Below are 11,651 nucleotides of genomic sequence, written 5' to 3' on the forward strand. Positions count from 1 at the left end.
GCTCCAATAATTTCCAATGGGCCTTCAAGTGTTTCCCATTGTTTCCAATGGGCAATCCTGTCCTTCCCTTTAGTACATCCCATCTTCACCTCGTTAAAGAGCAATCAGTTGAGTGACTCTCTCAGACCTAAAAGTGTTTGGTTAATGCGCTGTTTTCTTTTGGTGGCATCTGTTAATCCAGGAGTCAGGCTCTTAAATTTATCCTGAATCATAGGTAGGATTGCCAAAATGAAGGAATGACAACTGATCTCCAGACTACTGTTGAAAATGGCAGCTTCAGAGGGTGTACTTCTATGGTATGCCATAGATCCCAGGTTAAATCCGTGCCTAAATTCTTCCATCTACAGTGATGATCAAGATATTCAAAGTGACACTAAATAACAAGTTCGGGTTATAAGATCAACAGCTGTAAAGCAATAAATATGTCAAACTAGCAAAGAAATGTCTAAAGGTGTCTTTTCTAATTTCTTATTTAGATGAGCATGGTATGGCAGTACTGCACAGACATATAATGGCAGGCCCCCTGAGAAAAAACATTGCCCCCCTTGAAGAAGAAAAAGTTACTAAGAACCATTAGCATTCCTGTTTTGTAGAATCTATTTCCCCCCAGCCGTGTTGCTTTTGACCAAGCACAGAGGGGAACCAAGCACATAGGACAGACCTATTTGCAGTAACCAGACTCCACATCATGAAGGAAATGAACATCTGGTCTCTCTAAATAAACAAAAAATGTATATAGATTATGATAGAACCAAACTGCTCTACTGGTGTTCTTGTTATCCTCCCCTGTAGTAAGTCTAGATGGTACATTCACCATAGTGTTGCAACCATCACATAGTGGGTTTCCCTGCCACCAATCCACATCAATTGAGGTCAATTGAGGTCATAGGAATGAATACCCATGGAAAATGTCGTATCTACAACAATTCTAGATATTCTAGACTAGAGGTGTCAAATTCATCTGTTACGAGGGCCAGATCTGACATAAATGTTTGGCTGCGTCATGCATGCTATAAAATATAACATGAGTTACTGGAGATATAAATTTTATAAAGGTGATTTCAGATGCCAAATGGCAATTGCAGGTGAATAGCAATAGCAGGCTTGATTGGATTAGATGTGATATGCAGAAGGGTAGTAGGTGTGGAGATACCAGTATTGGTAATAAGACAGGAAACCTAGGTCTCAATTCAGTCCAGGAGGATTCAGTCCTGGAGGATGCAAAGAAGAAATGGACATAAGTCTGACATTTGAAACCACAACATTCAAAAAACAATGGGAGAACATTTAACCTTCCAGGACATTCACTTGCTGACCTAAGAGTAGCAGTTCTCTTACAAAGAATTTCAAAGGAAGATTAGAAAGAGAGACTGCTGAATTGCAACTGATAATGGAGCTCAAGACAGTGCATTCTCCTGGACTGAATTGAGTCCTAGGTTTCCTGTCTCATTACCAACACCTGCTATTGTCAATTTACATCTTAAATCACTCCAAGTTATAAGGACCAAAGGACTCACATTCTAGTTGTATCTGAAGAGGTGAGCAGTGAGCTCATGTCCTGCCACAAATTATATTAGATGCTACTGGATTTTTGCTCCTTTCCACTAATAAAGATTTCAAGCTGTACTATTAGATTTCTTTCTCTCTTTTTTCTTCACCTGTTTAAACTGGAGAGGGGGATCTCTCCAAGGGAAATAATGTGTTGATTTCAGACTGGGCATAATCCACTCAGTGTAGTGATAATAATGGAACAGTTTTAAAAGCAAAGGGGTAGTAAAGAATGGGACCCGGTGAGGTGGAAGGGGAGAAAGGGAGATGTGTTGAACTGGAATATATGGAACTATAGATGTGTTTTTAAATATTTAGCCATCTATTTCCTGTGGAAATAGGAAACAATGGAATCCAATCCAAGCATTATAATTCCTAATCAGGGTCTTTTTGAAAGAAAATAAACAGAGAAATTTAATCTTAAAAAAAAAACCTTTTCAAAATAAGCCAAAATAATTTCCTTTTAATTCTCCTTTGCCCTTATCCCAAAGTGCCCCTTCCTTTTAACACATGTACACATGTGTGTGTGAGAGAGAGAGATCGTCTCAAAGAAAACAGCAGATCACAATGATCTCAATCTAACTTGTGCTTGTCAGAAGAACCCTCTCTGTCTCCTTCCCTCCCCCCTGAAGAAGTGTGTGTGCACAAGAAAGCTTATACCTGAAATAAAGCTTTGCTGGTCTTAAAGGAGCCATGGATGTTGCTTTCTCTTGCTCTTTCCTTTCCCCCTCCCTTCCTCCCAAAGGAGGAGAGCTCAGCCAATGGAAGGAAGTAAGGCTTTGCAACTGAGGGAGCTGTGTGAGTGAGTGTGTGTGTATGAGAGAGAGAGATCAAGTCTCCAGGAAGCAGGAGAGGAAAGTGGCTAAAAGTGAGCTGCAAGGTGGTGGCAGCAGTAGCCTCAGGGAAGGAAGCAGAAGAGAGTCAGTTGCTTGTGGGCCGAATTGAAGCCCTGCAGGGGCCAGATCCGGCCTGCGGGGCACATGTTTGTCACCCCTGTTCTAGACCATGGGTTATTTCCAAGACAACAAAAATAGGTAACTCTGACTTGTCATTAATCCTGTGGGAATCCACTGCCACCAGCCTCCTTCCTTCCTTTAAAGCAGTTATATCCTCTACTCAAGTGGATTACAAGAATAATCAGGCCCTTTTGATGAAATGCTGATTAAATTTGCAAGCCAAACAGGATTGTCGCTGCTTAAGAGAACATAAGAGTCACCAATGTTGGATCAGGCCAAAGGCCCATCCAGTCCAACACTCTGTCACACAGTGGCCAAAAATACCAAGTGCCATCAGGAGGTCCACCAGTGGGGCAAGGACCCACTGCTTGTGTTCTACCACCTCATTCAGAACAGTCTGAACCTTCCTCTAGTCAAAGCTCAATGGCTCTTTCTCCCACAGCAAAGGCACTTAGGTGGGAGGCAGGTTCCTTAGGCTTCGGACTTTGCAAAGCAGAATGGTAGGGTGCAAGTCAGTAAGAGCAGAACCTTCCACAGATGCCAACAGCCCCATAAATGGAGTGTGGGGAAAATCCAAAGTACTGTAATTACTCATTCTAATGGAATGATATTTGCATTTCTTTGGAAGGATCTGATCTTTTCAAATTTTGTGACACAGTACTTTGTCATTGGTCATGTGGCCCATGCCATCTGTGAGCCCCCAAATTCCCACCCCCTTAACAAAGGACCTGAGTTTAACAAACCCAAACTAAGACCAGTGAAGTCCAGGGAACTCAACAGATTTTCACAAAGGTTAATTAATTAATTATCATATGGCATTTTGTTTAGTATAGCCAGGAGATCCAAAGACTGTCCAGCAGCTAGAAGTTCAAGCTATTTTAGCATTAAGCACCACTAGGTGGCGAGCTAGACTTGTTTTTTAGGCAAGAGACGTTTCAGAGGTGGTTTGTCATTGTTTGCCTCTGTGTCATGACCCTGGTATTCGTTGGAGGTCACCCTTCCAAATACTAGTGAAGGCCAACCTTGCTTAGCTTCTGAGATCTGACGAGATTGGGCTAGCCTGGGCTACCCAGGTCAGGGCAAGGGTTAATGATCAGAACAGAGTCTTTGTCTCCCTTGCCCTTTCAGCAAATCACCCTTTAATAAGGGTGCCAAGTATTTTAAACCAGTGATATTTTAAAAGATGGAGGAGTGCTTAAGAACACCCAGTGCAGAGAGAGAGAGAGATGTATCTCATTGCTTTCTTTTTTATAATATGCATTAATGTATGCCAATTACACTACTATTGTGAGGCGAAGAAGATACAGTTGAAGAAGAATGAACTGGATAAACTTTAAATGGACTTTATCATTGCTGGAAATGAAGTGGTTATTTTTGTAATGGAGCAGATCCTTCCTTCCTTCCTTCCTGCCTGCCTGCCTGCCCCACTTTTCACCAAAGACTCAAAGGCACTTACAAAAGTGACACCAGTTTCTTGTTTATATTGATGAATTTTTGATCTTTTTATATCAAAACAACAGAATAAGTAAAGGAATAAAGCTAATGAATGCAGAACCATGTTGTAATTGGCAGTTAGAGACTTGATCAGAAGGCAAAAAAAAAGAAAATACGTATTTCCAATCTTATAGATTCAAACCATTCCCACTAGAGCAAGCCAGTTCCCATCATCTTGTAAACTGAATTTGAGCAGAGCGAGACAGTGACTTGGACCTAGCCATCTCCAAGGATTGCAGATCTGTTTTACTCTCCCCCAGCAGTCCTTTCTGAGGCTAGAAAAGTTGATTCTTGGGGTCACAGGACTCACATGGAACAGGGCTGCAGTGAAGGGTGAAAGGAGTCAAAATCATCCCCTCTTCCATCTCTGGAGCTCTGCTGTCAGAAGAGGTAGGAAGTCCCATAATGCTAAGAATCAGCATTCCTAGGATCAGAAGATACTGTTTGAGGGCAGCAAAAGCTGGTAGAGATCCATAATGGTCAATGCCTTCTGCTGACAGATCACTGATCGCACTGAGTGGCTGTGATTTTGCTCACAGCATAGAAGACAAATCATAATTCTACACAGACACACAGCCAAGTTTCCTTGATACACATGATTAAGTGGATGGGATTGAAAAGAAGGATTTTTCCCAAGGAGAGTTAATTAACCTGCAGAACACATTACCACTATGTAATGAAGGCTGTTGATATTCTATAACTGTGATTTTTGTGGAATGGGGGAGTAGGGTACAGAAATGCATCCATTCGTGACTGTTATCCAACAGTCAGAGAGTCTAAGAACTGGAGCATGTTACACTTAAAATGGCATCCCTGTGGTGCATTCTCCAACCTCCAGCTGTAACATTTAGAGCAGCTTACCGCATGGATGTCTGCCATCACATTTCGAGTCCCTAGGCTCTCATCCCTGGCTGCCAGGAAATTACTATGTAGTAAGCCATTCCATATGTTTCTGCTGTTTGTGGGCGTATAAAGAGCTCATCACAGGGATACCATTTGGGGAGGCATCCCCATTGTAAGTTCACTGTATATTCTAGCTCTAAACAGTAGTTCTCCAATTAATTTTTTAACTTGCTGGAGCAGAGGGAGAGTTTTCTAACTTCTTTTACTTTTCAAGAAACATTACCCTATGTTGGTAAGACTGATATTCTATAGTTATGTAAACACAATCATCTTTTTGTGATTATTATAAAAAATGAATATGAAATCTAAGAACTGGATGATACATTGAACTCACTACAGAGATACCACTGATATGTCACCTCCATAAGTATGCTATCCAACCACCAGCTATAATGTAATGAAGCCACGCCCTGCTTAGCTGTAATGTTTACAGTTCCTTACCTAACCCTATGACAATAACCATCTAATGGGCAGGTTGTGTAGATTCTCATATTTAGTCTTCTGCTGTGCATGAGAATCCTGGGGTGACTATTGTTAAGATATTTTTAGCAGGAATTCTATTCACATCTCCATCAGCCTATCTATTGCTTGGCAACAAGATCTACCTGCAAAGCTGACAGCAAGAGTTGATATGCCTTGGGCATCTGCTAAGGTCCACAGCCCGACATAGTACTCACCACTAACCAGAGATGCTTGACTGTTTCACTCCTACCAGGAAGCAGAGATCGCCAGAGCCTCTGGTGCAAACTTCATTTCATGCTGGGGGAGGAGGATGGAGGGAGAGGATCTTCTGAGCTCCTTTTTGGCATGCTGGAGCCATAGGCACTAAAAGGAGCATGAATGAATTGAGGTCTACTGCCTCCTCCACAAGCACACATAATGGAGGAGGGATTACTCAAGACTGTCTTACTACTTAGCATCCTAAATAATGAGAGAAAGAGAAGGAACTGCCAGCTGGTTCTTCTTAGTCTTCAAGCAGCAGTGGCTCATACCTATAGTCCTATCTTTCATGATCATGCTGCAGGTGTCTCACAGCCCCCTGGGAATTTAAAAACCTATGCACTAAGGATATTGCAGCTAGAGAATGGGAGTACATGATGAGGATGGCTGGCCCATTCACTTTGCCTCATGGCTTCTTCATGAGCCCCCAGCAATGGTATAGGGCGATATTGAAATAGATGGACTGGGGGCCTGAATCATGGATTTTGCATTGGATCTGCACACAGTAAGCAGTGTTCTACAATCCCTTCTTTTTTCAGTAAAGCACCACACATCAAAGCATATTGGGCTATGCTATTTTAGTGAGACCCAAACAGCAACAAGATTGCACAAAAACAGATACAGAGCAGCCTTTCACTAGATCAACATTTACTTCTCCAAATGCTGAGCTGGACCAAAGTGGCGCTTCCACTCAGATAAACCCATGATTTAGTGAGGCAATTGGATGTCTTTAGGCATGTTACATCATATGCTCAAGGGTTTAGTTAGTAAATCAGAATATGTGTTAATAACTGCTAGTAACGTGCTTTGTCCAAAGCCCCCCTTCACTTCCTACATATTCTGTTTCTGGGAGCAACAGTGGGGGCCTGGCCTAGCCTGGCCTGCCAATTCACCCAACAGTATCTTGTTATGTCACTCTAGGTTTTCTTGACTTGCAGTGATGATGCCTGGCCCTACTTAGCTTGAGAAATATGCTATACATTAAAGACAACAAATGGAATAGCCTTAAGCTAGTTGCCAATTTGATCTCTAGGTTGAAGTTCAGTTGTAAACTTTCTGTGGTTGTGTTAACAATGTCAGACATGATGCCCCTTCTGTTTGCATTTGTCTCGCCCATTTCTGCAGCAAACAAGCTAGCCCCAAATTTGAAACAATTTGATGAGAAAAAGCCTCCAGGTAATTTTAGCTGGTGAAGGACCCATCACATCTTGTACATCTGATTGTATCTCACTACATATGACCAACTTGCCAGAGAGAGCAGCTATCAAGATCTCTCTATTCCTTTGTAGCTGAATACAAGGGACCAAAAGTCCCTGAGCTCCTTAATCCCACTTTCCTCTTGAACACTAAGAAAACAGAGCAAGTGAGACTCTATGTCTTATTGGACCATTTTTTCCTGAAAACTATTCATTAAGCTTAGGTATTCAGAATTTTTTTAAAAAAATAAGTTATTAACAGTGTATGCAGGTTGGGTTTTTTTTAATGTGTTCTTTCATAGCAAAGGAGCATGAAGACTAGAGCAAAGGCTGTGTTAAATGGACTGCAAATAATTTGTTGAAGTCAGGGTGCCAAATTCACCAGAGATAATTCCAGACTTCTCCAGTGGAAGAATTAACACATATGGGGAAGAGCAGGATCACAACAGCAAGTTGTTCCCCTGACCTACATTTGAACAAGAGTTATGTTGCAGTGGCTCAAGTGGTTAAGACGCTGAACTGCAGACTGTGAAAGGTCAGTAGTTCAGCAGTTCGAGACCCGAGTTGCCACATGACGGAGTAAGCTCCCGTCTCTAGTTCCAGCTCCTGCCAACCTAGCAGTTTGAAAGCAAGAAATTGCAAGTAGATAAATAGGTACCACTTCGGTGGGAAGGTAGCAGCATTCCGTATGCCTTGGTGTTTAGTCATGCCAGCCACATGACCATGGAAACGTCTTCGGACAGCGCTGGCTCTTCAGCTTTGAAACGGAGATGAGCACCGCAACCCTAGAGTCGGACTCGACTGGCTTTCGAGCAAGGGAACCTTTACCTTATGTTGCCAGAGGTGCTGCCTTTACTCTCAGGTAGCCCCAATTGCAGGGGCACCCCACTTCTAACCTGACCCAGAGACCCACAAAATGCAGGCCAAGGAAGGCACTCCTGGTTCTGAAACACAGAGCTAGCCACAGCTCTGAAAAAGGGGTCTCCATTTTCAGGTTTCATAAGGCAACCACAGAGCAAACCTCCAGTCTTTTCCCCCACCCTTGGAGATATGCATATGAAAAACATTGGCAGTTCCATCAGGTATTTCTAAAGGCTATTCAGAGGCCAAGTGGCAAATAGTCTTTCTATCTCCAGTACCTCACCAAGCTCTTATGTGTGGTCCCATGTCTATGTGTGAATTCTTTGTTTTTCCTTGCTCCATCCCTCAGGATACTGAGATAAACCAATCAAACATTTAATTTTTTTTATTGCTTTTCACTATAAACTACAAATCTACACACTACAAATTCAGAGTAGCAAGGTACAGTAATGATCTATCTTACGCTTAGCATGTTTCCCTACGTGTTCATGTTTTCATGTTTACAATATACCATTTAATTTCTAAGTAATAAGTATTCAAATAGAAAGAACAAAAATAATTTTAGTATCGCATATGGGCAATTACCACTGTGGATCTCTCCCATAGAGGCCTTTGCGAAACTGTCGTTAATAACAGGGAAAAGTAAAGAGACATATAATAACTTACTAACAAAAGAACTGGAATTAAAATCTGATGAGATATTATTAAGACAAAAAAATAGAGCTGTCCTGGTGGGAAAAGAACATACTTAAATCTAGATATACGGAAGATAAAAAAACAGGATTCTGTAATAGGCAAACAGAGCTAGACAAAATATGGCTCTCATCGAGCGACAAGCGATAAACTGATTCAGAGGGTATATAAAAAATTATTAGAAGATTTACCGATAGAGGAGGGCAAAAAGTCACCTAGGTCAGCCTGGGAAAAGGAGCTCGGCCACACAATAGAATTGAAACATTGGATGAAAACATGGAAAATGATAAAATATATGAGAGCAACACCGTATAAGGAAAACATATAAAAATTGCACTGGACTCCAGAGAAAATTGCTAAGTGCTTTCCCAGAGCGTCTAATATATGTTGGAGATGTGGGGGAAAGGTTCATATCTCCACATATGGTGGAGGTGTAATAAAATCCAGACCTTCTGGAAGAAAATTTATAAAATACTATTAGAAACATTAAAAATCAATCTCCCATAAATACCAGAAATTTATTTATTGAACATGTTACCAGACACAATAAAAAACCATAACCGTATAATTTGTTATATCTTAACAGCAGCTAGAATATTAATAGCAAAGCGCTGGAAAACGAAAGGTACACCATCTATAAAGGAACTTAAACATAAAATCTTGGAAGTAGCAGAAATGGATAAATTAAACATGGAATTACAAAATAAATCTCAAGAATGCTTCTGGGACAGATGGAAAATAATCTATGACTGGCTAAAGATGGGAAAGATAGAATAGAAATGAAACTAGGCTAGTTAAAAATTAAAGATATTGTAATAGAAGTTTGATGATTGTGTATAAGAAGGGATGAAGACTAAACCGAACTGAAATGGGATTAATTAAGGACAAGGAAAAGCAGAAAATGTCAAAGATAAGAGAGGAATGTGTTGATATGGAAGGATTATATGATGTTATGTTATGTTAAAAAATGAAAATAAACTGTTAAAAAAAAAATCTAGGTGCAGTAGTTCCCAAATCAGAATCAGAGTCAAAGATTTCACCCAGGGACACCAAAGTAGATGAGGAGTTGTCAGTGGCTGACGCCTGATGGTCGCTGTTTTCTTCTGTCGCCTTCTTTTCCTCTACTTCTTTTCTTTTTTTTTTTGTCAGAGTTTGATGCTGCTTCAGAAATGCTTGTGTTTTAGAGAGAGAGTCAATCTTTTCCTTCCTCTCCTTATAGTTTAATATAAGACCTTCTGGTAAAATCCATTGGTATTGGACATTGTTCTTTTGAAGGAAAGTTGTAATATTTCTGTATTGCTTCCTCTTCTTACGTATTTCAAATGGAACATCTTTCAGTATTTTTATCTCTTCCTCTTGAAATTTTAATGTTGTGGCTGTAGAAGCTTTAAGTATCAAGTCTCTTGTTGATCTTTTTGCAAATTTCACAAATATTTCCCCTAGAAGATTTTCCCCCCCACAAACTCTGAATAAGTTCTATAAATCATGTCTATGTCCGCTTGCAATATTTCAGGTTTGCTGCAAGGAGGCCAATGCTTCGCTTAGGATTTCGCTTCAATTTTCATCTTTTTCCCCACGGTACCCCTTGAAATCTTAAAACATATAGGGATCTTTCCACTTGCAATTGTAGTAATTGTTTTTCAGAAGCGCTTTCTTTATCAACAATTTTCATTCTTTGATCCATCTCTTTGGTCTTAGTTTCAACCTTTTAAAACTTTTTGACCATCTTCTCTGATTTATCTTTGGTCTCCTTCAGCTCCTTCTGCAAATCATCAAATTTCTTATTGAGATTTGTCAGCTGATCCAGCAGGGCCAGCAGGAGGCGCAAAGCTTCAGAAATCGTACCAGCTAAATCAGTGGTAGTTTCCAGACTTGTGACCGGTGATGCGGTGCTGGTGCTTCCTGTGGTACCTCTGCCTCTGGATGACATTTTTCCCCCACACTGCGACATTGTTTACATTAAGGTAAAAGTTCTTAAAAGTTCTAAGGTTTTTCTCTGCACTGAATAATGAGCTCCACTGCGATCCACTTAGGTTGGGTGGGTTTCTAACAGCTTATTGTCAGCTTGCTTCCTGTTTCACTGTTTTTTGCGCTGTAGGGTAGGGATCTTCCTCCTGAGAGTCCCCCCCCTTTCTCTATGGGGCTTTGCTGTCTCACTGTCAGTTCCTCCAACCTCTTTACTTTTGTCTTTCTTTTGAAACTTACTGACTCACTATTTTTTTCCCGCTGGATGTCATCCCGTAGGGAGAGTCCTTTTGCTTAAGTCCTTGTGCGCTCTGGTCCGGTAATGTCTCTGGTTGCCATTGCTGGCCTCGGGGCAGCGGGACCTTAAGGAGCAAAAAAGAGCCTCAATCCTTCAGCCGCGGCTTTGGGAGCAGCACCTCACCTTTGCAATGCCCTCTCCCTGGATACTCACCTGACACCTCTTTTACTTTCTTTTAGGTACCAGGCCAAAACATGTTTTTTTACCCGGGCTTTTAATTAGGGGTTTTACCTTACCAACTGTTACAGGTATGGCCAGAAATATAGAAAAACAATTGCTGGACTTGCCCAAAAAGCCAAAACAAATCTGACCTCTCAGGAAAGCCTGCTAAGAAGGGAGTCTAGAGACCCAGAACAGCCTTGAAGATCATTAAGAAGAATACACAGTGGCAACAAGTACATGGACTTACAAAGAGAGAAGCCATCAAACCCCTTATTAATAGATACAATTTGTTGAGGCCCAGGAGCAGAAGCATCAGAGATTTGCAAGAATGTCCAACTTCACAGAACTGAAGATATGATTTAAAAATGGGAATATTGGTTGAGGGCCAGAAGATATTCATATGTAAGAGAATCTTTTAATCGTTATTTCTAAATAGACCTTGTTAAGATAAAACTTAGAATGAACTAAGATTTTTATATATTCTAAGAAGTTATTTTAAGTAAAGATAACCTTGTATAGTGTTTGAAGTTATAAGATAATGGGTTAGCCAAAAACGTAATCCCTTATCAAGTAGGACAATTAGCTATAGTTAGGTAATGATTCTAAAATCCTATTAACATGGGAAGCTGTGATGACTTCCGGTTTATGGCGGCGCGCTAGCAGACTCACTTCCCAGACCTCCCAGGGGTGAAGCTATGCTCCAGCCAAAGAAGGGGGTGCGCAGGCTCGCAACCCCCCCCCCAGGGGCCCGGGGAAGGGACCCTGGTCATGGAACTTCCAAGAGGTCACCTCCGAGAGCGGAATGCCTGAGAATTGAGGCGCCTCTTCGTTCCAACGGTTCTCCGTGCTGTGAGA

Source organism: Gekko japonicus, unplaced genomic scaffold, assembly GCF_001447785.1.
Source record: "Gekko japonicus isolate JY-2015 unplaced genomic scaffold, Gekko_japonicus_V1.1 scaffold546, whole genome shotgun sequence".
Lineage (NCBI taxonomy): Eukaryota > Metazoa > Chordata > Lepidosauria > Squamata > Gekkonidae > Gekko > Gekko japonicus.